Genomic DNA, 24,028 nt, shown 5'->3' on the forward strand with positions numbered 1-24,028 from the left:
TAAAAGGGACCATTAAAAGCAAAGCCTTTGCTGGTGTCCTGGAGGCTATTTCAAGACACCTTATCAGATGCTCAGACACATAGTAGCTGTCAGGAAGGACTGCAGAAAGACCTAAAGCCAGCAAGACTAAAGAACAGCTGAGTAAGTAAGGTTACAAAAAGTAAGGAATCCCAGTCAAAAAGACAAAGTTGCATTTAAATGAGAAAAAACAGAACAGATCATGCATTATTTTGTTAAATGGGGGGGAAAAGGAAAAAAAAAAATGAAAGTGGAATTGGAAGAATAACATGCAGAGAGCCCAAAAACTAGTTAAGTCATTTTTCAGAAACATCGAGAACAGAAAACCTGTCAGGGACTTAAAAGACCAATAGATAACCGAGATATAAAAGAAGTGCTCAAAGAGAATAAAGCCACAGTAGAAAAACAAAATGGAAATTGCCACCTCTGTTCTCAGGAGGCCGGGCAGAGATCGGTGACAACCCCACACTGGATCTCTCTCTTCCTGATGTCTCAGGGCCTGCCGCAGCCCCGACAGGGCTCAGCAGAACCACAAACCAGCAAAGAGGTGGGGACAAACCACCGGGGGCTCGGGTCTGAAACAGCTGAGCTGCTAACGGTGCAGCGTAACCCGTTCCCCACATCTGCTGTCGGTGCCAGAACGTGGCAAACGGGCCTGCAATTTTTTGAGAAGTGTCTGGGGGAGAAATGGCACAGCATTAAACCTGCTATCTCTACCAGCCACATTGAGAGGAGATTTAAAGACGAAGACTACTGGGTGGACAAAGAGGAATTACTGGGAAGAGCCAACTGTGAATCTCTGTGCAGTTCTGGTCTCTTGCCTCCGAAAGGCTGCTGCAGATCTGGAAGAGGCCAAGGAACTGTGAGTGGGGGGAGCAAAGGTCCGGACGGCTTCTGCACAAGGAGTGACCTGATCTAGTTGAAGATGCCCCTCCTCAGTGCAGGGGCATTGGACTAGATGATCTTAAAAGGTCCCCTCAACCCAAACCTCTCTGTGGTTCTATGATTCATAACCACAGCATCCTCAGCCCAGGAGGAAGAAACTGGGGGGGCATGGCAGAGATCTGTGAAACCAGGGGTGGGACTGGGAATATCACCAGGGACCTGCTGTTCACAGGCTCTCCCACTGCAGGAACTGGTGTAAGACGAAGCGGGGAGAGGAAAGGAGGTACTCACTCACACACGGGTGAGGAAGCTGCAAAATCCTCCCCTGCCCGATGTTGTGGAAAGGCAAGTTCACACGGGCTTAAAAAGCCACAGAACAAACTCAAGGCAGAAAGCTCTCCGCTGAGAGCCACTAAATACAAAAGATACCAAGCCTGACTCAAGGAGGGCTCAGAAGATAACACCTGACTCAAGGTGCTCCTACCAGAACTCCCCTTCGCAGCTCCAAGGGTCACTTTCTACTTTTCAGATCCACATTGATGTATGAAAAAATTACACCAACCTGTACCTGTGCCAATATTGTCTCTCATTTCTGTTAATTTTGGCCATTCCTGATGCTTCATCCCATCTCTGTCTGCAATTCCGTAGTATAAAGAAGCCCATTTCCCAGTGCCTTTGCATTAGTTACCCTCGTAGCAGTGACAGGGAGTTTAACACAAGAAGGAAACGCCGTTTCGCCCAGCTGAGGCCAAAAGTGTTGCAGGATGCTGTGAACACCAACGGCAGCAATGGCTTCAAAAAGGGATTAGACGAGTTCATGAGGGACAATCCAGCACAGGTTAATGAAAAGGATAATCCGCAGGCAGCCCTTGTCTCAGGGAGCCCGCTGACCACTGATGGCCAGTTCTGGGCAAATACCTCATGGGGGTTGCTCCTGGGCATTTGCTCTGTTTTCTGACTCTTCCCTGCACATGCACCACCCGCTGTCACTGGGACAGGACCCGAGGTGCAAGGAGGCCTGGTCCCAGGATGGTCACCCCCCGTGTCTCGTGGGCCCACCAGCAGCCCTCCTCTGCTCCAGCTTCTGCTCAGCTTTCTCTGAGCATTTGGAATGAGGAACAATGCACAGCGTTCTAAACAAGGTCTTACAGGATGTTGTAAAATTATGGTAGCACTTGCCTTCACATCACAACAGACGTTGGCCATCATCTTCTGATTAATATTCCCAAACATTTTCCTCTATTGTTTCTAACAGATAAGGCCACTATGAACTCATAGTAGAAATTTTTGTTGTTATCTTTTAAATACAGCTTGCTTACTGTTTTATCTTATTTCTAGTTTTCCTGCCCTTCAAATTCTTCCTAATATTCCAGTTCTCCTAAGCACAGAGTTTATGTCATCAGTAAAGTTCAAGAGTGTGCTTCTCATGTCAAGGACACTACAGAAAATGCTAAAGACCATTCACAAGACCGACACTTGATTTTTTTCTACTGACCTCCTTCCATCCTAGCACTTCCCCTTTCAGCAACCCACCGCTCTTGCAGCCCAGAAAGCCACCCGTGTGCTGGGCTGCACCCAGAGCAGTGTGGGCAGCAGGGCAAGGGGGGGATTCTCCCCCTCTGCTCCGCTCTCGGGAGACCCCCCTGCAGTGCTGGGTCCAGCTCTGGGGGCACCAACAGCAGAAGGACACGGACCTGCTCGAGCGGGGCCAGAGGAGGCCACGAAGATGCTCGGGGGGCTGGAGCACCCCCCTGTGAGGACAGGCTGAGAGAGTTGGGGGGTTCAGCTGGAGAAGAGAAGGCTCCGGGGAGACCTTAGAGCGGCCTCCCAGGACTGAAAGGGGCTACAGGAAAGGGGGGAGGGACTTGTCATCAGGGGGGAGGGATAGGACGAGGGGGAACGGGTTTAAACTGACAGAGGGGAGATTTAGATGAGATCTAAGGAAGAAATTGTTCCCTGTGAGGGTGGTGAGGCCCTGGCACAGGTTGCCCAGAGAAGCTGTGGCTGCCCCCTCCCTGGAAGGGTTCAAGGCCAGGTTGGACGGGACTTTGGGCAACCTGGGCTAGTGGAAGGTGTCCCTGCCCGGGGCAGGGGGTGGCACTGGATGGGCTTTAAGGTCCCTTCCAGTCCAAACCAGTCTGTGATTTAGATCACTGCTTACTTACATTCTACCTCTGCACTGTGCTGTGTTCTTCAGCAGGACTAACCACCTAACCCAGGGCGTTATGCCACATGTCCACCATTGCCCAGACAGATTAGATCTACCGTGTTCACCTTTGCTGGGGAACTGCACACGCAGCAAGTATAAATCTAGGAGGGCTCGATTTAGTGATGATAAAAAAAGATGTACACTCTCCCTAAAACCTAAATCATGGATTATAGGGACGAAGGGCAAGCCACAATAAATCATTTATATACATCACATTTGCATACATAAACACGTGTGCATCTTCACAGCACTAAAACATGAATTCAGGCTCCACGTTCTCCATGCACCCCGGCGGGTGTCCGCAGCCCAGTTCTGTCCCTGCACACAACGGGCCGACTGACTGAAGAGCCTTCCTCCCCAGCTCCCTCCAGGGGCCTTCGCACCTCGGGAGCCCCTCACCCACTTTCACACCTTCTCTCAACCATCCCCTCGCCGCTGCCTTTCATGTGTGTCCTCTCAAACACCAACACCACTAATCACCATCTCCTGCACTGTCCTCAGCCACAGGCTCTGCCACGCACTCAAGGCAGGGGCAGGGTATGATAATTATGATAATTTCTCTACAAAATGAGGATGTGTGAGACCATATTTACAGCAGCCCCCGTGAAAGGGTGATCTCAACCACCTCACGCCTCCCCTCCACCGGGGCTCTGCCAAGGCCCCACGCCAGCCAGCCTCTCCCTCTGACTGCACATTCCAAAGAGACAAAAGACAACATGGGGAACTGAAGCCAGCTGGCCACGTTTGCCATCCCCAGGTAGCAGAAGGCACCCGGGACCACCTCCCAGCTGCCCACCTGCCTGCCTGGCCACCCACGGCTTTCGGGACAGGGCCACGGGCCAGTCCGGCCCAACCCGGCGCTCAGCAACGCGGCCGCACTGCCGGCACCACCAGCCGCCCAGAGCCCGGCCTCAGGCAAACAGCCAAAGGGGAAGCCACAGCTCCCCAAGCGACGGGCCCCATCAGCACCCTGATGCAACACGGTCACCCCCACCCTGAGGGCACCGGCAGGAGTTTGGGGAGCCCACAGGTCACTGGTGGCCAGCCTGTGCCGCCACACGAGCCCTCCTGGGCCGGCAATCACCGTGGCCCGGCACCCGGCAGGAACCTGCCCTCGCACCGACTCCTTTGGGCAGAGCTTGCAGGTCCTCGGTCGGCAGCAGGGACCCGGGCTCACGTTCCCTCTCAGGGGAAGGCTGAGGGACAATAATTTCGCCGACCAAGGAAAATTCACCGCGTCTGCGGTGAGCTCGGAGAGCCGGTTTGCTGTGCACAGCCACGCTACAGACCAGCTCAGTATGGGGAGGGAGGCAGAATGCCGTATTCAATTGAAAGAACACAGGGAATTTAGATAAGCAGATTATAAATATACAAACTGGAATTTAACTGAGGGGAAGACATTGCTTATCAGTAGCAGTAATTCTTCAAGTAGATTGTCACCATAGTATCTATTCTTTGTCTTTGACTAAGCCTTCAGATTTTGACGCTGATAAAACCCTCCTGCAGCAGCGACTGCCCAGGCTGTTTCCTCCCCCAAACACTGTGGACTACACTAAACAAACAGCTTCAGCCCCAGCTGTCCCCCTGCCTCTCCCCTCCACAAGATCCCCCCACAAAACTGGGGAACCTTGCGTATAGACGGGGCCTGCATCTAACCAGCAAAGCTGGAATCGCCACAGGTACCAGCAGGTTCTCTGCCAGCACAGCTGATCCCGTCTGAGTTAACGCCTGCAGCCCAGCAGACAAATTCACCAGCAGCAAAATAACTGGATTTAATGATGTCACAAAACATTACTTCGCTGAACTGCCTTAGCCAACAAGCACATCAGACCTTACCCAGACCTTACTCTCTACAGGGACAGTGAATGAACAAGCACACTGGGCTCTGTTCATTGCTGTCCTGTGTATGTGGTTTTACAGGATATACAGTTACTCATTTCAGGGGAAAAAAGGGAAACTAGAACTGCACCTTTAAGAAATGTGAAAGGAACAACATAATTTAATATATACCAATAATAAAAACTCTGCTGGAGTATATTAGGCAACTGGAAAGGGGATCTGATTGAATTTTAGAACCGGTTCTTGACTATGTGAATCAGATTAGGAGGAAGAGCTGATGGAAAGAGTGGGATGTGCCTGGCAGTCTGTGTGCAGGAGGATCTCCAGAGCATGTAAATACCTTAAATAAAACTCTAGGAGGAAGACAAAGGGGACTTGTGGACTTTCCATTTCATTTTCCTCCTTGTGAAGTAGTCCAGAACAACCCCCAGATGGCCATAAGCTGCTGAAGGCATGTTTCACCCAGGAGAGGGGCTGAGCTGAGCCATGCCTGGGGAAATGCTGGAGCAGCCTGAGGGCAGACTCTGGTCACAGGGCTGGAAGAAACCACAGCGCACGGGAGGACACGAGGAGCTGTTTCCACAGAGCTCCGAGCTGCCACAACTGAGATGAGAGAGGAAACTTCAGGGATGTGGTCTGAGAAGTTCCACCCAACCAAAGTCACAGACTCAGCCCCACCAAAGCTCTGCCAGCACATCTGAGCACGGATGGGCACATTGCTCCGGGCAGGGTTCCCGCAGGCAGAAACTCTACAGCAACCCTGGAGCGAAGCTGTGGCAGCTCTAACACTGAGGGAGAGGCCTGGGGATGGGCCATCCCTAACCTAAACACTCCTACACCCAGTGCAGTCAGACAGGCAAGCTGCGGGCAACTTCCAGCAGACACTGACAGCCAAAAGCTTTCCATCGGAGTGTCAACATTGCAGGTGGGAACCACAACCCCCTCTCATTCAGGGCAATGAAATACAACACAACAACAGTAACAGTCTCTCTCTGAGCTAATTAATCAACAGAACACATGAAATGTCCCAGAGGCCCAGGCGATGGTCCATTAGCCCAGCTCCCTGTCTCTGACAGCAGCATTACCAGATGCTGTTCGTTAAGGAGATCACACGTGCCCGGCCATTTCGGGTGGTCCCTGCCCCGGTGCCCGCCAGCACCCACCGTCACCGCCCAGGGGACGTGAGCAGCAGCGGCCCCACTCAGCCCCATTCGTGTCTGTGCCAGGACCTGCTCTCCAGGAATTCATCTGAGCCCCCTCGGCGTGTACCAGCGCTGTCCACCCCCACGGCCTCCCCCGGCAGCCAGCTCCAGGAGCCCATCGCCAGCCGCACAGAGACGTCTCGCTCTGCTCTGCTTTAGTCTGAGCTGCCGCCGGTCTCGCCGAGAGCCCTCTCCTCCCAGCGCTGCCGGGGCTGGTGAACAGCGCTTCTGCCTTTGCTGCTTCCCTGCCTTGAGGAGTTTTGGAGCCTTGGCCGTGTTCCTCCCTAAGCCTCCTCTTCTCCAAACCGGAGTCATAGCATCACAGAGTCATTAGGCTGGAAAAGACCTTTAAGATCATCAAGCCCAACTGTAAACCCAGCCCTGCCAAGTCCACCACTAAACCACGGCCCTGCGTCCACAGCTACACGTCTTTTAAGCACCTCCAGGGACGGTGACTCAGCCCCTTCCCTGGGCAGCCCGTTCCAGTGCTCGATAGTCCCAGCCTTCTCACTCCGCGTTCGCAGGGCGGTGGCTCCCTCCCCTGACCGTTTCAGTTGCCCTTCTCTGGCCCTTCTCTACTTCCGCCGCTTCCTCCGTGAGGTGCCGGACCAGACCTGCGGCCGCGCTGGAGGCGTGCGCGGGCAGGATCAGCGCAGCCCCATCGGCACTGCCCACCTCGCTTTCTGCCTCTTCCCCCATATATTTTGTTGGCAATTTTGGCTGCTGCTGTGCTCAGAGCCCAGGATTTTGAGAGCCGTCGGTACCAGCTCCAAGAGCTCTCTGGAGCTGCACCCCAGGCCCCTGCTCAGCACCGCGCAGCGGGCTCGGACGGCCCCTCCCCAGAAGCATCACTTTGAGGGATCTACACGGGGACCCACCTGCCACCTCCTGCCCTCTCGCTCTGGGAGTCCTGGAGCTCACCAGCACTGACGCATCGTGTGGCTACTCAGAAAACTCCTTATATCACCCATAGACCAGGAGGTTTCAGGCACACTCCCTTCTCCAGCTCACCGATGAAAACAGAGAAGGAAACAGGTCCCAGCACCATCCCCAGGTACCCACTGCTGACTGTCTGCCATCCTGAAAAGTGACATTTAACTCCCACTCTTTGCTTCCTCCCTTTAACAAGCTCTCAATTTTTAGTTTCATCAATAGCCTTGATATGAAAACTTATCTAAAGCTTTTCTGAAAATCCAAATATATTTTGTTCACCAGATCTCCTCCACCCAGAGGTTTGCTGACACCTTGTACAGCTCCTCTCTCAGGCCAGCAAGGCAAGTCTCCCTTCACAAACCCACACCCATTCCTTCCCAGGAATGTCCTTCTCCACACACTCAGTGACCGAATCCTTTCCTGACCGCAGACACCACCATATACAACGGATTTCAACAGCTTCCTGGATCCCCTCTGCAGCCCTTTTGGGTGGATGGGGATCCCATTGGCACCCCCAGTCCTCTGGTGGCACAGTGGCAGTTTGCAACGACAGGTTTCACACTCAGCCAGAAATTCTGCAATTTCACCTTTAAAGTCCCCCGTGCCCTGTCACTTCTCGGTAGCAGCGGGCTGGCTCTGTCCCTCCTGCCCAGGTCCCTCCTGCCCTCAAAGGCTCTAGCACAGGATGAAGACATCTGTCAGGACACCATGGAGAACGAGCAAAGGCTGCAGCTGAGAGAAGCTTGGTAAAACTGAGGAGAGAATGGAGATGTGATGGCAGCACGTGGGGCAAGGAAAAACCCCAGCTCATGCTGGGAACTTCTCACATGCCTGTTTCAGTAACAGGGGCTTCCAGGGCACTGGTACCTTCCCACTCTAGAGGAAGCAGAGAGCCTATGCTGAGATGAAGGCTAAAATGGCTCCTAAAATTTCAGGTAAGATCACTGCAGTCACCTAATCCACCTTCCCTTACCAGAGACCACAGAAGATGCCTTCAGAACGATGCTCCCTGGCTAGAGCAGGGCACCCCGTCCTCCCCGCGCCAGCCCCCCGCCACACAGTTGGGCTGACAGCAGCAGTTCTTGCATCTCCCTTCCAAGGCGCCTCCAAATCCCTCTTGAAAACGCAGGCAGTGCACCCGGACACAGGAGGCAGGGCTGCTCAACCAGTGCTCTGGGCAGGAACCAGGCTGCTCGTGCTGACTGTTCCCTTGCAAAGCACACTTGGCTTTCGCAGGCCCAGATCATTCTCAGGAGGGTTGGTGCTGGGTTTTGCTGTGAATGCTGACGGCTCTTCTGTCTGAACTGCGCGGCCAGAGGAGTCTTCTCCTAAGCCTGGTGCTGCCAGTGCTGAGCTCTGCAAGCTCAGGGGATCCTCCGGTGAGCCAGGCATCAAGCCTGATGTGTCACCACATTTTAACCTAGAGCCTTCTTTCTCGTTAAGGAGAAGTTCAGAGCCATCCTTGTTCTCAGCACAAGACTCGAGGGATCCTTCTGTATGTAAAATGATTCCACAGCCCACTCAGTTGTACAGAGACAGAAGCGCTGTCTCCCAGTCCCCACCGGCTTAGCAGCCCTTCGAATCCTGGCAGCAACTGGTATCAGCTTCTTCCAGGAAAAAACCCAAACCATCAGGTGGATCGCCCACCAGGGAAGTTTCTTCCTAACTTCACGCAGAGAGAAGCTGCTCTGTGCCTAAAGAGGGCATGTCAAATCCCTTCCTAAAGCGATGGCCATACTCATCTGCAGCTCCCTTCTCACTGAATGGCTCCAGCCTAAGACCCCAAGTGACTCAGTGCGCCCACGTGCATAATTCACTGCTGGGAGGGGAGTTTAAGTCTCTTTCTCTCAACAGAGACAACAAGTTGGGAGCGGGAAGGCTCAGAAGTAAGCAGCTAACATTCTGGAGAGAATCTTCTGTGAGAAAGCAGCGAAAAGATGAGGATTGTGTAACTGCAGCAGCCAGTCTGAGGAAAACTTTGTAAAGGAAATTAAAGCAAATGGGGAAAAGCTCTTCAGGCACTCAGGAAAAGAGAACACAGACAGAAGAGGTGAGTGCTCTGTGGTGAGAGTGGTATAAAGATAGGCTAAAACTTAAACTCATGCTTTGCTTTGGGTTTTGATGAGAATGTAACGCAAAGGCTGACGAGCTAATGGAGAAGAGACTACGGAAATCAGCACAGAGGAAGTGCAGGCAAACGCCAGCGTGTTCGCTGTGCTCAGACAGGGCCCTGGATGATCTTTACCTCAGACTTCCAGAGGAGCTGGCGCCTGACAGCAGAGGACCGGTAGCACATAAAGTTTACAAGTCAGGGAAGGATACTCTATTGCTCTGAGAGCGGCAAGTACAACTGTGTCTATTCGACGGAGGGGAAAACTGATATGGGCAACAGCCTGCTTCAGTAAACACCCACAGCACTAAAACAGCCAGACTGGGCCCCAAAACTGTCCACAGGCACAAATGATGCAAAAAAAATATTCCCAATAGGTACGAAGGGTAATTTTACAATTATGGGAAATGCAAACAGAGTCTGAGAAGGTGACAGCTTGTGATAAGGAGGGCAGACACCTCTGCATCTGCTGTGTTCCTTAGGAAAGGCTTTGCACAGAAAACTGGCATGGGGCTGGGGATTCCAGACTGAAGATGAGCCATTTTGCTCCAGTGATCCTGGAATCAGAGGTCTGAAAGACCATGCAGAAGGAGGCCTGGAGGAGGACACAAGAGTCCTGTATTAGGCACAAATGTCTGATCACATTTCTGGCCAAAACTCAGTTCAAAGGCAACACTGCCCACAGCCACCTGAGCTCACCTGCTCACGGGCCGGGGCAGGAGCCAGCCGAAGCTCTCCTGAGCACTGCGGCGCGGAGGCGGGCGTAGAAACCATCGTAGCCTCGGGTTTCTGCTGCCGCAAGCCCCACGCCCAGCTCCACGCTGGGGTCGTGCAGAGCGCTTGCCCTCACCATCGTGTCGAGCACCAACGTACGGACAACAGCAGTGTCCTAAACGGGAACTTCTCAAGTTAAAATTGGCAGCTTCTACAAAACCTGCCCCGGCACCTGTGAAGGCCCCAGACTCATGTCCCACAGCCACCTCCCCCAGTCCAGCACTGGGTCTACCCCAAGGTGAGCTCTGGCGTGGAGGGACAGACATGCTGACCGCAGGTATCCACCCACTGCCCGCGCCGCAGCCGCGCCGGTGCCTCGCCAGGGCTGGCTCCAGGGGAGGGCAGCGTGTGCCCTGACCGAGGGACACCCAAGGACCCACCGCGGCCTCTCCAGTGCTCACCAAACCTTCTGTGCCCGGCTGCTCACCCGGCACCCTCCTCACCTCGACACGGGCACCCGTGCTACGAGAAACACGAGTGAAGCGCTGCAGGAAAGGGCTCCCCGCTCTGCCCCACGGCATGGCTTTGCATGGGCTGGGAATTTTCGGGTCTATTTCAGGATCCTGAGCAAGAAGCGTCACCACCAGCTCAAGGGCTTAGTGCCATCAAAGGCATGAGTGTGCATCACCGTCCCGTGGCATGCCCGCGAGACACGGACCTGCCCTGGGCTTTCTAACCTGCTCACTCTCTTTGGCGTCCACGCAGTTCTGCCGGGGCAAGGGTCAGTAAGCGACTGCAGGAGAGGGGAGGTGAAGCCCAGGTAAAGCTCCCTGCAGAGACACGACCTAGACCACAACAGCATTTATGGGACCCTGATTTAGTGGACTGCCGTTTATAAATAAATATACAACTACAAAACCTGATTTTTCTAATCTATACTAGCATGCAAAATCAGAGTTCCGTTTCCTCTGAAGCACTAATTGTCACCTGTTTGCCTCACTGGTAACACCCATGTAAAATACTTGATTTCTACCACACTGGGTTTTTTTTAAAAGCGTCATGTCTACACAAAGAATGTATTGCAACCATTTTTCCTTCACCTTGCCTCACTCTGGTCCATTTTAACTGAAACTGAGCCAGAAGCAATGAAAAACCTGGGAAATTTCAGATTGGAAGATATTTGAACAGAAAAATAAAAACCAGCTAAAAAAGCTCTTCACTACGAGCAGTCTAGCTCAATAAATGCCACTGGCGAGACTTCTACCCACCGTAAAGTAATAGCTCCATAAATGGGAAACAACACTGCTTTACAACAGCTGAGATCGCTACCCAGTGTCAGCAATGCTGAATTCTAGGCAATATTAGCAATTTCATGCCAAGCCATAAAGCGTGGTCTTATTTGGGGTGCAGCTACCATAGCTAGGGAGCCTTAGAAAACTGTGTAATAAATAGCGCATCATTGAAATGGCAACGACGTCACGCTCTCGGCTCCAGCACGGGGTCACTCTGTACGGCTCGCACCGAAGGCTCCGGGGGGCCGGAGTGCCTTTGGCAGCCTTACAGGAGACTTCTGCACACTGGTTATGAGCCACATAAACATTAAAACGAGACATAAAATTCTTAAAATATCAGACATTTTGGGCTGAAGCCCAGCCGCGTAACCGGGGCGCCTCTTCACCACTCCTGGCTGAATCTCCACGGAGGCAGCAGCGCCTGCGCCCAGAGCTCACGGGGACTGAAGGCGGGTGGCCAGGGAGCGCAGGCAGCTCGGAGGAGCTGCAGCCTTCTGCCCTGCAGCTTAACGAGCCCGCTGAGAGCTCACACTGTTCCAGCCAGGGCCGAACTTCTGCCAAACCGGGGCCACTCTCTAGGCAGGGAGACAAGAGCCGCAATGTCAAAGTGAGCCTACAGAGGAGGAGCTGCTTCGGCGTTCTGGCCTCACATCAGGACTCTTGTTTGGGAGAAGCAGGTAAAATCTGGGATTGTGGACTGGCCTTCCAGATTCAGTGTGGATTTCAAAGCTGGCCATCTTTAAATAAAACTAAAAGCTGTCCTGGAGCCAGAATCCGCGCCGAGCAGGGTGCCATGAGCACAGCTCCCTCCTCTCGCCCTGCCCTCGTGCCCACCCCACAGCGCATGGGGCGCAGGCAGCTCTCGCCAGGGCTGTGGTGTCAGGGTTTTACCAGACCCTCCCATGCTTGGGAGAACCTCTGGCACCGGTTTCCTGCACTGAGGCCTCAGCGACGCGGATGGTTGTGCTGAAGGTGAGTGTTGCTCCTGCAGCACCCGACGCAGCAAAGCACCAGCGGCGTGCCGGCAGGCAGGCAGGCACTGTGAGCTTTGGGACGGGCCACTGAGATGAGCTCAAGTGTGCTGGGCCCATCTTTGCCTGCCGGAGTCTAACTCACCCCGCTGCAGCTGGCCACGCTTGGACCAGGCTTTGCTGGCAGACACCAGGGTTGGACACTGCTGCGCTGACCTCTAGGACTCGGCACTGAAAAGCTATCAGAGGGGATGGGTGCTGTCCCGGAAAAGGGCCGGCTGCCCAGCAGCACTGCCAGCCCAGCCCTGCAGCCAGCACAGCCACGGAGCAGGAACCACCACCTCTACCACACACCACCCTGCGTAACTGAGACAGCTTGGGGCAAAACAACAGCATAACCCCAGGGATGGCGACCTGGATCCAGAACTGCAGTTCGGCCTGCACCGTCACCGGTGGGCGGCAGGGGTAATTTGGGACGCAGACAGTATAAAAACCCATAGTAGCAAGGTGGGAATAACCTGCCCCCACACAGGCAGTTTTCTGCCTCCCGCTGACGGGAGGTGTAACGGCCCTGTCATAACTCCCGTGAGCAGCAGGTCCCGGTGCTGTGGCCAGAGGCGTCGCTCCTCTGTGTTCCCCCGGGCTCTGGGCCACGCTGCGCCCCGCAGGGAGCTCCCCAGGCCTGCTACCAGACGGGCAGCAGTGACTTCTTTACAGTTCCGCATTCTGTTGCTCGGTCCCTGCTTCTTTTTGCTGTGAGTCACACTGCAGCCAATGTCAGTTTTAAATATTCTGGACTGGCAAAACCGCAATCATGTACCGACTCCCTGCACCGCAGCATCCCGGTGCCTCGCCAGGGCAGCCGGCCCTGCGGCACCCCCGAGCAGAGCGCACTCCCCGCCGCGGCGCAGCCAGCATCGACCTGGCCCGCTCTGCCTGCCTGCTCCTCCATCACCTATAAATAAATGTGGATCTGCTCACGTTTACAGAAACAGCGACGCTGTGAGAAATGCGGGTGAATCTACGGGGATGGCATCGTTACGAAGGGGTGCCCCCACCCTGCTCAGAACCGACTACCAGCTTCATGGCTCCTCCAAACAAACGCTTGCATTAGATCTCACCCTCCTGGTTTAATCCCGTTCTCCGATCTCTGCACACGAGAGAGCTCCTCCAGGCCCCACTAACTCACAGCATTCATTTCTGCCTCCCCCTCCCCGGACCTGTTCAATGCAGGCTGCCTGGTAACGCTCACAGTGCTCAGGCCAGGCTGATGGACGCGAAGGCACCGGGATGTCTTCGCTGCTGCTCACAGGGCTGTCTCCTACCTCGCCAAAGGGCCTGTTCAACCTCTGGCAGGACCTCCACAGCGGGCAAAGCCCGCCCGGGGGCTGCAGCGACATCCCAGCCCCTGCCCAGCTCTTGCAAGCGCGTCGGGCAGCAGCTGCAGGTGGAGCACCGAGAAACACCTTCCTGAAACGGCACGGACGGGGCGAAGGGGGGTGGGCAACAGCCGGTAAATGCGCAGAGCCAGGCAGGGGGGGCTGGGGATGGAGGAGAGGAGTTACCACAGCAGGGCCGAGGGACCACACTAAAGCACAGCGATTCTGCTGCCTCCTGTAACTCACGGGCTGAAGTCGGGAGGATTGACCCACTCCCCAGGGAGAAGCACTCGGAGATCGCAGCTGGATGACGATGTGGGCAAGAAGGAAAAAATTGTTGTACTAACATATTTGGGAAAAGCAGCTGGATGCACAGAGACAAACTGGTCCTGAGAAAACATCCTCCTCGCCAGCGTGCTGACGGTCAGGCGACAGCCACGAGCAGTAAATCACAGCAAGGATAGAGCGCGATGAAGTAAATTGAGAAACGACGCCACGGGAGTTGCGTGGGGCAGCTGGGTGCGAGGGAAACCGCGTTTCCTTCTGGCAGCTTTACCTGTCACCTCCCAGTTTCACCGACACTTCCCCTCCTCCGGACAAACCCTGCCGCCCCCAGCCCCTTGCTGTTCCACCCCGGGGCACGGCCCATGTCTGCTGCCCAGCAGAGCAACCGGGGCCGCACCCTCCAGCCAGGTAACGGTGCCCGATGAGTGACAGAACAGCATCGTCACGTTACTGACATCATCTTCCATCTGGTTTTATACACCCTGAAGTTTTGTTCTGTATTTTAATGAGTGAGTCCTCATAAAAAAGCAGAGATTTTTCATGGCGGCGCTGACAAGGAAGCCTGTGGGACTGCAGTTAATTTAAAATCCAGCAAAATGTAGAAGCTGTCTGAATTTCCTCCTTACAGTACGCACTGCCTGTATTTATCAACAAACTCCATCGGCCTTTGAAGTCTCACAGTTTCCTCTAGTACAAAATAACTAAGCCGGGGACCAGCAATGTGGAGACGCGCGGCGAGGGAGGCACAAAGACTGGCTCTGGAGGGTTTGCAGCGGCCCCCAAGCCCTGGGCTGTCCTGAATTAGGATTCTGGAAGAGGCAGGAGCTGCTGCCTGCTCTCGGCTGCCTGCCCACCCTGGGGGCAGCGGCTCTGCCTCCCACCCAGCCCACCACTGGGCAGGAGTCAGTGGCAAGTGCCAAGACCAGCCTCCAGCTGGGGTGAAGGTAGGACTGGCACAGCGCCCTGGAAGGCTGTCAGCCCAACTTAAACCACAGCGTCAGGTTTTGCTGGACTGTTGTCACTGCAGCAGTCATGACTAAGGTGGATAATTTCTTTTCTCTCAGATGAAGTTCGTGGCATTGCTCTGCATCATACCTGTAAGTGCCCAGTTTCCATATTAACCTTACACGAGGGGAAGCTCCAAACCCTCGAGTGTTAGCTCCGCTCAGTGGCCGCTCCGCTTTGCTCTGTCTCCCCCCTCCCGTCTCCCGTTTGGCCTTTGCTCCTCATCTCCATCCTTCATCCTGCTGCTCCCAGCCCTGTACTATCAAAAAGACCAAAATGCTGCATGGGAGAAAAAAACCCACAATCTGATGTGTTATTTGTACATCACATTTACAATGTAAAGTTTTTATGTTTCGGACTGGTGAAACTGAAATCCCCTGCTAAGAATCCCATCACAGTTTAAGCCCTTCTTCCCTCACATAGCCACCGCCTGCCAAACATAAATGCGTTGCGTAACCCCGCCAGCACCCGCCATCACCGTGCTCTGCCCGGGGTGACACGGCTTCTCTTCCCAAACCCCGACCTGTGCTGCCAGCTCAGGGCAGAGCGCAGGGAAGGAATTCTCCTTCAGGACGCTCTACGCTGCTTCTCACACTGGGACCTCACCCTGGCCAAGGACATCAGACACCAGCAGCGTCCCCGCAGGTTCCCCCTCTGGAAGCTCCACTTTGCTCTCGTGGCTCGGGCCAGCCTCCCCAGATCCAGCCTCCCGCTGGTCCCTTTGCTCCTGGCTTGTCTCCTAGGCCAGATCTGCTGCCTTACTGATCCTCTTCTCTTCCAAAGGTCCTGCCCCATGCGGCTCTGCCTGGATGCTCCCATGCCTCCCGTATCGCCCTTACAGATGTTGTTACTGCTTTTGATTTTTCAGGCCTTTCTGACGAATATCTGCTATCTATCTTTCTGAAACTCCCCTTCTGAAGTTGGCATGGCAAGTGTTTCCAGTGTCTCTCCTTCCTCCAGATGCTGAGCCCAGTAAAACTCGTCATTCCCTACTCCACGTTTTCTGCAAGGTGGCGATTTCTGGGCAGAAGCAGCGCCAGCACGATCGAGGCAGCGCAGCCTCTCCTCTGAGGTGCTCAGGGACTGCGACGGAGCTCCAGCCACCCCAGAGCTCCTGGCCCAGGACACACGACCACGGGGCTCTCACCGTTAAGCCCTTCCCCACCGCTGGCCTCTGGCAGCTCTCCCATTCCCACTCCCTGGGCTTTGGGGTTTGTCCCCAGGGCAGCTCTGGATCATGGCAGCCGTTCAAGCTTCAACTCCTCAGCCTCTGCCAAACCTCCCCAAATGCTGCTCCAATCATCCCGGATCGCATCTCCTCTTCCACATGTCAGATGAGATTTAACGACAGCCCGTGTGTCTCCTCACTCCACCATCACACCAAGACCTTCCTCCAGTTCACCCAGAACAAAACAGCTCTCCAGGAGGGTCCTGCAAACTCTGCCACACCTCAGAAATCCTGCAACATAGTTCTCAAGACAAAAAATTCAACGTTTTAACCCACAGAATACATGAAAGCCTGTCAAAAAGCTCTGCTATTTATTGGGGTGGTGAGTTATATTTATCCCAAGAGCTGTGTGCATCACACTCTCCCTGAACCGCTGCAGATTTCTGTACGTATTTGGTGAGAACGCCCTGGCCAAAAGCTGGGACTATGGTCAGGAGGGGTGGCCCCTCCGCCCCAGAGGCAGGGCAGGCATCTGCACCCCAGCGGAGGGGAGTGCTCTGCTGGGCACCTCCGTTCGCCTGATCTAGTCCTGTTCTAATTTTGCCCAACTAAAATAAATATTCCTGAAGCTTTGCTGGTATCCCACATTGACAGCATATATTCTTATGGGAACTTTGAGGCAAACAGAAAAAGCTATTACAGAGACAAACACGCCTGGCAGGGCAGTAATCTCACTTGAATATTGCTCATATTCCCTTTTGGTTTATCAAAACTTAAAAGGCATTTGTCCTAGTTCCTTCAGGCGCGTTTTGGCGTGCACGGAGGGGAGCAGCACGTCCCAGAGACATTCTGCGGTGCAGGCGGTTTTGCGCGCGTTTAAGGCGAGACTCCGTCCTGAGAGGACGTTCTGCTGGAGCAGGTTTCTCTCCGGCGGCGGGTTGGAGCTGGCTCAGGGTGCATACAGGCTCTGCGGCAGGGCCGTGCTGGGAGAAGCCACCCTGCACGGGTCAGGAGCCCGGGGTGAGGGCAGGGCCCGGACCCACAGTCAGTGGCGCAGTGCCCAGGGACAGACAGGCTGGCAGGACAGACACCCTGGGTCTGCCGGGCAAGCCCTGGGCACGAGGAGCCCGCCAGGCACCTGCACCCCACAGCATCACCCAGGACCAGTGGTGACGTCCTGAGCCTGGAGGCAGCTCCCCAGTCAAGGGGCTTCCCCCAACGAGGCTTCCCGCAGCCTCTGGGCTCAGCCTCATCCCAGAGCCTGACCCCGGCCGGAGCCCTCGGCGAGGGGCAGGGGCACACCCGGGGGGAGAGATGAGGCCCTTCCAGCTGCTTTACTGACAAGTTTCTAGAGTCCACTTTTCTCTTTTAGCTGGGAGGGCTGGACCGGATGACCTCAGATGTCCTTTCCAACTCCAACCACTCTGCAGCCCGTAGCCCCTTTGCAAACACCCCCTAGTTCATGCCCAAGGTCTCCAGCCTGACCGCTGGGGACCAGGTCTCCTCACCACACGTTTCTCCACAGGGCACCACCCAGCTGATCGATCGCTTACTGGTGGAGTTGTCTTGGACTACGGCATCACACCGGCATCAAGAGATCCCCTACCTACGCTCTTCACCATCCCACCCTAAAGTAAAACCTCATACCCGCGTGCTGGACACAGCTCCGTGCCATCAGCTGTGCCGTGGGTGACCCCAGGAGCATCCAGGGCAGCGGGTGGCCCGTGCACCTCCCACCCTCGGGTTCCCCCCCGCCCCACACAGGGATTTATTTTTGAGAAGCTGCTGCAGGGGGACCGAGGCTGCAGCTGAGACGCAGAAGGGACTCAAATCAACAACTGATGCGAAGCTGAAAACCGAGGCGCAGAGGAGAGAATGAAACAAATTATGGCAATTTCTTCCCAACTCCCTGATGCAGGTAGAACAAATCAAATGGATCTAATCCCTTCAAAAGCCAGGAAGGGAAAACAAATAATCTAAGGGTTTTAATAAATAAATAAATAAACCAATGACTTAGTACTTGGGGCAAAGATCTCATTCACATTGTTGAGAAATAAAAGGACTTGGGAATAGTGATTCAGCTAATATTGTTAAAAGTAATAATACGAAAAAAGATATTGGGACAAGGCATTTATTTTATTAAACCCCCCAAGGAGAGGTCAAGAATATTAGAAATAAAGTCCCCAGGTTCCAGAGGATACAATAAGTGCAGTTTTAGCAATTTCAGAAGAAGGATGTTTGTTCAGGGTGGCAAAGTGCCAAGAATCTTCAGGGGAGGTGCTAGAAAAGGATGTTCTCCATATTTACTTGCCGCTGAAGAGCCCTGAGCTCGGCGCAGTTTTTAGGGAGAGTATCTGTGTGATCAGGACTCCGCCAGCCAGTCATGCAGCAGCAATTCTCGTTCCCTTCTGCAGAGATGCTCACGGGTAGGACCAAGAGAGGAGGTATTTCAGAGAGTGGGAGGATAATCCCTGGTTCCCTCAGCACGTGTCCTGCTCTTCAGGCACTCGCCAGGGGCAGGCATCAGGCAAGACCTCGGGCTCAGCAGATATCCATTCTGATCCCGTGCGGTGTCCTACGCTACGCCCCTCTGATGCCAGCTTATGGGGCTTAGGGATAATAAGAGATTGCATTTATCCAGAGATCTCCTGGGGAAGGGTGAGGACACTGACTGTCCAGCAAACTCTTGGACTATATTCATGACAATTTATTTTTATAGAGAAGGTGCAGAAAACAGCCACGGAAGCTCTTTTGGCACTTTGATTCCAAGCGGCTGAAAATGTGAAGGCAGAGATGATGTTGGCAGGAACGATCATGAAACGGTGTTTGGAACTTCTGAGGAATAAAGCGGGAAAGACCAGCAAAATATGAGCAACACATTTTGAGGCCAACCTCTACATGTTCTTGAACCCTGGAGACAAGGCTCCATGAGAGGGCAGCCCAGGGTGGGTCAGGTGGGCCCCAGATGTCCCTTTTAACCCAAACTATTACATGATCCCATGGTGGGAAAGGCAAAGGAAAATGGACTTCAGACCTATCCCAAAATGGAGGATGAACAAGCAGTGAAGTAAGAAAGCAGCTGAATCATAAGACAGTCGTTGACTTCAAACACACTACATAAAGGGGAAAACAGGATGACTGCTACGGGCAGGCGTAAAGGGAAAGCACAAACCAGCAGAAGCACAAGAGGAAATGCCACCATGGAGAGAAGCAAGTATTTATTCTGTAAATACACTGACAGCAAGAAAAAGATCCCAGGAATTGCTGGTAATCGCTGGTGCTGCTTTGGCTAACTGCAGAGAGAGAAAGCTTTCAATGGATGGAACGAAAAAGAGCGGTGTGCTTAATACTTGTCTTTAAATCGGGGATTAACTGTGAGATTTCAGAGGCAGAGTTAAGATCCTACCTGGAAACCAGAAGCAGGAATTAATTAAGGATATTTGGATGTACCTGGCTACACATCTGGAAGGAAGTTTAAGAACAGATTAAAGCAATCTAAGAACATGTAAGGTCATCTCTGAAGGCTCACGTTATACAGAGTGTGTCCAAGAGAGTGGAAAATAGCAAATTGTCAAAAAGGGGGAAAAGGAAAAGCTACAGAAATACTGTAATTTCTTGGAAAAAAACCACTGGAACAAATAACAAGCCGAGGAGTTTGTACTTGCCTAGAAGGAAGCAATGCAGTAACAGTCAGGAGGAATTTGTCAAGGACAAGTGGCTCGAGGAGCCGGCAGCTGAGCAGCAGCCCCACGCCGCAGCCTTCCCCGGGCTCCTCACTGCTGCCCCGAGACCAGCCGAGTGCCGGGTGGGAGAACCACCCCCCGAAACCTCCCCGGGGGAGGGACCCAGGGGCTGCGCGAGGGGCTGCCCGCGGCAGAACCAACGACGGGCTGGAGGAGATCCTTGCCAAGGCTGCAGGCAGTACAAAGGGGCTGCAAAATACTCCAAAGAACAGGGCGAGGGTTTAAGTAGAACCTGACAAACTGAAGGGACTAAATCTAAGCAGGAATCATCAACAGCACAAGGATTCAGATAGGGAAACACTAGTTATGTAGTGGGTTTTGAGGGGGAAAAACCGTGGAGGCTCTCACACGCTGGATGTGAGTCACACATCACACCACTGCGTACAACGCGCTATGACGAGTTATCAAAACCACAGCCTGGAAAACAGGCGAGGCAGGTCTGCTGCCGCCCTCCTCTGTGCTCCGGGCACCGCGCTGCCGGCAGGAGCCTGCGGAGGAGCCACGGCAGGAGCTCGGGGAAAACGGAGCCCTGGGCAGGGCAAGGCAATGGGAGGTGTCGGCCGATGGAAGAGACGGCGCCGAGGAAAACACAGCAAAGTCTTCAGTGTGCAAAGGCTGCTTTGAGGGGGAAGCGGGCGAGCTCTTCGCCAGACCTGTGCAGAGTAACCGTGGCATAACAAACGAGAGGAAGAAATACTCAGATAGGACATTAGAAAACTTCCTAGTGGTGAGGACAGAGAGAGGCAGGAGTGAGGAAAACGCCGGGGCACGTCTGTCGGGGGGGTTTCCCAAGAACAAGCAGGTTGAGTACAGCCGCAGGTCTGGGGGTCAGACCCTTCCCACTGGTCCTCCCCAGACCCCCGATGATCCACAACACAACCGGGGGGTTCAGACCCAACCGCATCGGCACCAGCCACCCCCAGGGCTCACTCCCAGGAGCGGGTTATTAGCACGGAGGCAGCCGACCACCAGAAGGGACGCGCCGTGCGAGGCTCCCCCAAGCCTCGCTGGGGTGGGTTACCTGCAGCAGCCCCTGGGTCCTCTGCCCCAGGCTCCCCACAGCCCTGCCCGTCCCCCTCCCGAGCGGCTCCTGGCCACAGTCCATCCCTCACCACAGGGGTGCTGCACCCTGGGCTCGCACCCCCCGCCCCGCTCCAAGGTCAGACCCCTGCTCCCTCGTGCAGCCCCCGCAGAGGCCGGGGAGCCGCAGCCCCAGGAGGACTCGGCCACCGGAACCCCCGGCATGGCTGAAGCTGCGAGAGCGACACGACAAAGAACCGCTCCCGCTGTCAGCACAACCCAACGCCAGCTCCGGGGCTACCGCCGGGCAGGCGCATGAGGTGCTTCTGCACATCATTTCTGGAAAAATGAAATGCTAATGCTGAACTAGTCTTCATTTAAATTCTCTTTGCCATCCTGAATATATTTGCAAAACAATCAGAATTTTGCTGGGAGTTTTCGCCCTCAGAATAAAGAATTTTGGGTCAACATTGCAGACACTAAATTTTCTTGATATTTACTCTAATAAAAATCTGACCCAGAACCAATTTTTCTTCAAGACATTTCAAGGAAATGTGAGGGGACTCTGCGTGTTTATGGATGCCTTGTCACTTACCGCAAAGCGAAAGCTTTCTTGTTTTAAAATAAAACATGCCTGGGAACTGAGTACTCAGATGAGATGGGGATCACTGCACCGCTCCTCCCCGGCCCCGCAGTAAATAAAAGCTCTGTCAAACCAACACAAACACACTGGGAACCCACCCGGAGAGCGATAAGGCCAAACAACAAGTGAAAAAATACTTCACAGTGCGTGCACGCTTCTGGGCGATGTGGAAGAACATCAGCCCTTGGGACTCGGAGAGCAGCAGCCACCCAGCACCCGGCCGTGGCAGAGCGGCAGCGCAGGGGGGGCTGGCAGAGCCGACAGCCTGCGCAGGCCTGGCTGGGACTGGGGGTGGCAGGAGGCCCCAGCTCCGTCCAGCCCCCACAGCTCTGAGCTTGCCAGCATGCCCCAGCCACCCAACACAACACGGGGTTGCACGCGTGCGACTTCTGCTCATCCCAAACTCAGTGTAAGGAGTTTCATAATCCTCCTGCCCCTGCAGAAATACACAAGGATCTGAAAAGAACAGAGTAAAATGCACTTTTACATGCATTTTACAAAATGCATATGGCTAGGAATAATTAAGCCACCTCCAGCCATCCTTCAAAAGTTGGCACAAGCAGGAGGTGACGGGGCAGACACTCACTCCGCAGCGCCGGGCAGCAGGACGAAGGGCAGCTGCCTCCCTCTGCCCCGCTGGGCCAGCAGCCTCCCCTCCCCTCCCCTCCCCTCCCCTCCCCTCCCCACAGCTCCAGCCCAGTGCTGCTCCACCCCGGCACAAGGGCTCAGCGGGTGCTGCGGGGGTCTGCAGCGTCCTGCCCTGCCATCGGGCACTCCGGCTGATGGTGAGAAAACTTCCAAAACCGTATTGATTATAAGAGCCCACAGTATTTTTTTTACGCACACCAACCTCCTAATGCCTTTGTAATCACACTGTGCTTCTGGCTTCAGCGAGTTCCCCAGGTGGTGAATTCCTGAGCTAACTGCAGGGTGGAGAAAAAACCCCGTTTCATACTGGTGGTGAGTGTGCTTGCCATTAATTTCATTGCACGCTCCCTTCTGCTTGTGCCATGGAACAGGCAGAGGTTCTCTATTTCCCTCTGATAAGCCACTTGGTATTTTCAATATTTTTAACATATTTCCTCCTATTCATCTCGTTTCTAAGGTAACAATCCCGCTCTTCTAAATCTCTCTTCAAAGCAGTGATATTTTTTTTTCTTGTTGCTGATCATTTTCACTGCATGGCCGAAACCCTGTAACTCACACTGCTCTTGCTGGCTGGCGCTGCCCAGCCTGGCACGCTCCACTCAGAGGCATAATCACTGATTTCGACCACGGCATTAGACCATTTTCCATATTATCACCCATCACAAGTTGGGCCATCTAATACCGTCGCATTTTGTACAGAAGCTGCGCACTGAGCAGAGGCCTTCACTGAGCTCTTTAGAAAACATCCTACAACTTTTCTTGCATTAAACTATTAATTAAGAATCCTAGCAGGTACTTGACTAGTTCAACTTCTTCCTCTCTAGTAGCTATCTTACATTGATTTTAATTAATTTTTATTCACTAACATGTTTCTTTTTCCCCAAATTCTTTAGATTGCCTCAAAGCTGTTTCTGCTGGGGAGGTAACGGAAACAGCTGCCATCTGCAGACAGATCCTTCCACACTCCAATCCCATTTCTTGGTCATCAGCGAACCCAGACCTGGTACCCACTCCTCAAACTCCTGCTCTGGCCTCATGGTATCAGAGTTTCTCTTTAGCCCTTTCTGAGCAGATGCTGCTTTACATCAGGCATGGCTGTGGTCGGTCTTGCCTCTCCACTACCAGAGGACCCTCTCCAGAAGGGAACAGGAGATCTGGTCACCCAGGATATGGAGAGGGCTGAGGTACTCAATGACTTTTTTGCCTCTGTGCCGGGCAAGATCATGGGGCAGATCCTCCTGGCCACTCTGCTGGGGCACATGGAAAATAGGGAGGTGACTGGTGACAGCTGACACAGCTTCACTGAGGGCAAATCCTGCCTGACAGATTTGGTGCCTTCTACAGCGGGGTTACAGTGTTGGTGGATGAGGGAAGAGCCACTGACGTCATCTGCCTGGACTTGTGCAAAGCATCTGACACTGTCTTGCACGATGACCTTGTCTCTAAGTTGGAGAGACGTGGATGTGATGGATGGAGCACTTGGTGGATCAGGAATTGGCTGGATGGTCACACTCCAAGAGTTGGGGTCAATGGCTCCATGTCCAAGTGCAGAGCAGTGACGAGCAGCATCCTCAGGGGTTGGGCTTGGGACTGGTGTTGTTTAACATCTTCGTTGGGGACATGGGCAGTGGGATGGAGGCACCCTCAGCATGTTTGCCAACAACACTGGAGGGAAGGATCCATCCAGAGGGACATGGACCTGCTCGAGCAGGGCCAGAGGAGGCCACGAAGATGCTCGGGGGGCTGGAGCACCCTCCTGTGAGGACAGGCTGAGAGAGTTGGGGGGTTCAGCTGGAGAAGAGAAGGCTCCGGGGAGACCTTAGAGCGGCCTCCCAGGTCTGAAAGGGGCTACAGGAAAGGGGGGAGGGACTCTTGATCAGGGAGTGTAGGGATAGGATGAGGGGTGATGGTTTCAAACTGAAAGAGGGGAGATTTGCATTAAGATCTAAGGAAGAAATTGTTCC

General features: G+C 54.0%; 1 protein-coding gene across 7 annotated transcripts in view; it reads right to left on the reverse strand.

The window, feature by feature from the left end:
• SHANK3 (SH3 and multiple ankyrin repeat domains 3) overlaps positions 1-24,028 on the reverse strand; it is a 350,787-nt gene that overhangs the window by 209,099 nt on the left and 117,660 nt on the right. The gene's annotated exons all lie outside the window — the stretch shown is intronic.

Source organism: Strix aluco, chromosome 5 (genome assembly GCF_031877795.1).
Source record: "Strix aluco isolate bStrAlu1 chromosome 5, bStrAlu1.hap1, whole genome shotgun sequence".
Taxonomy (NCBI): Eukaryota; Metazoa; Chordata; class Aves; order Strigiformes; family Strigidae; genus Strix; species Strix aluco.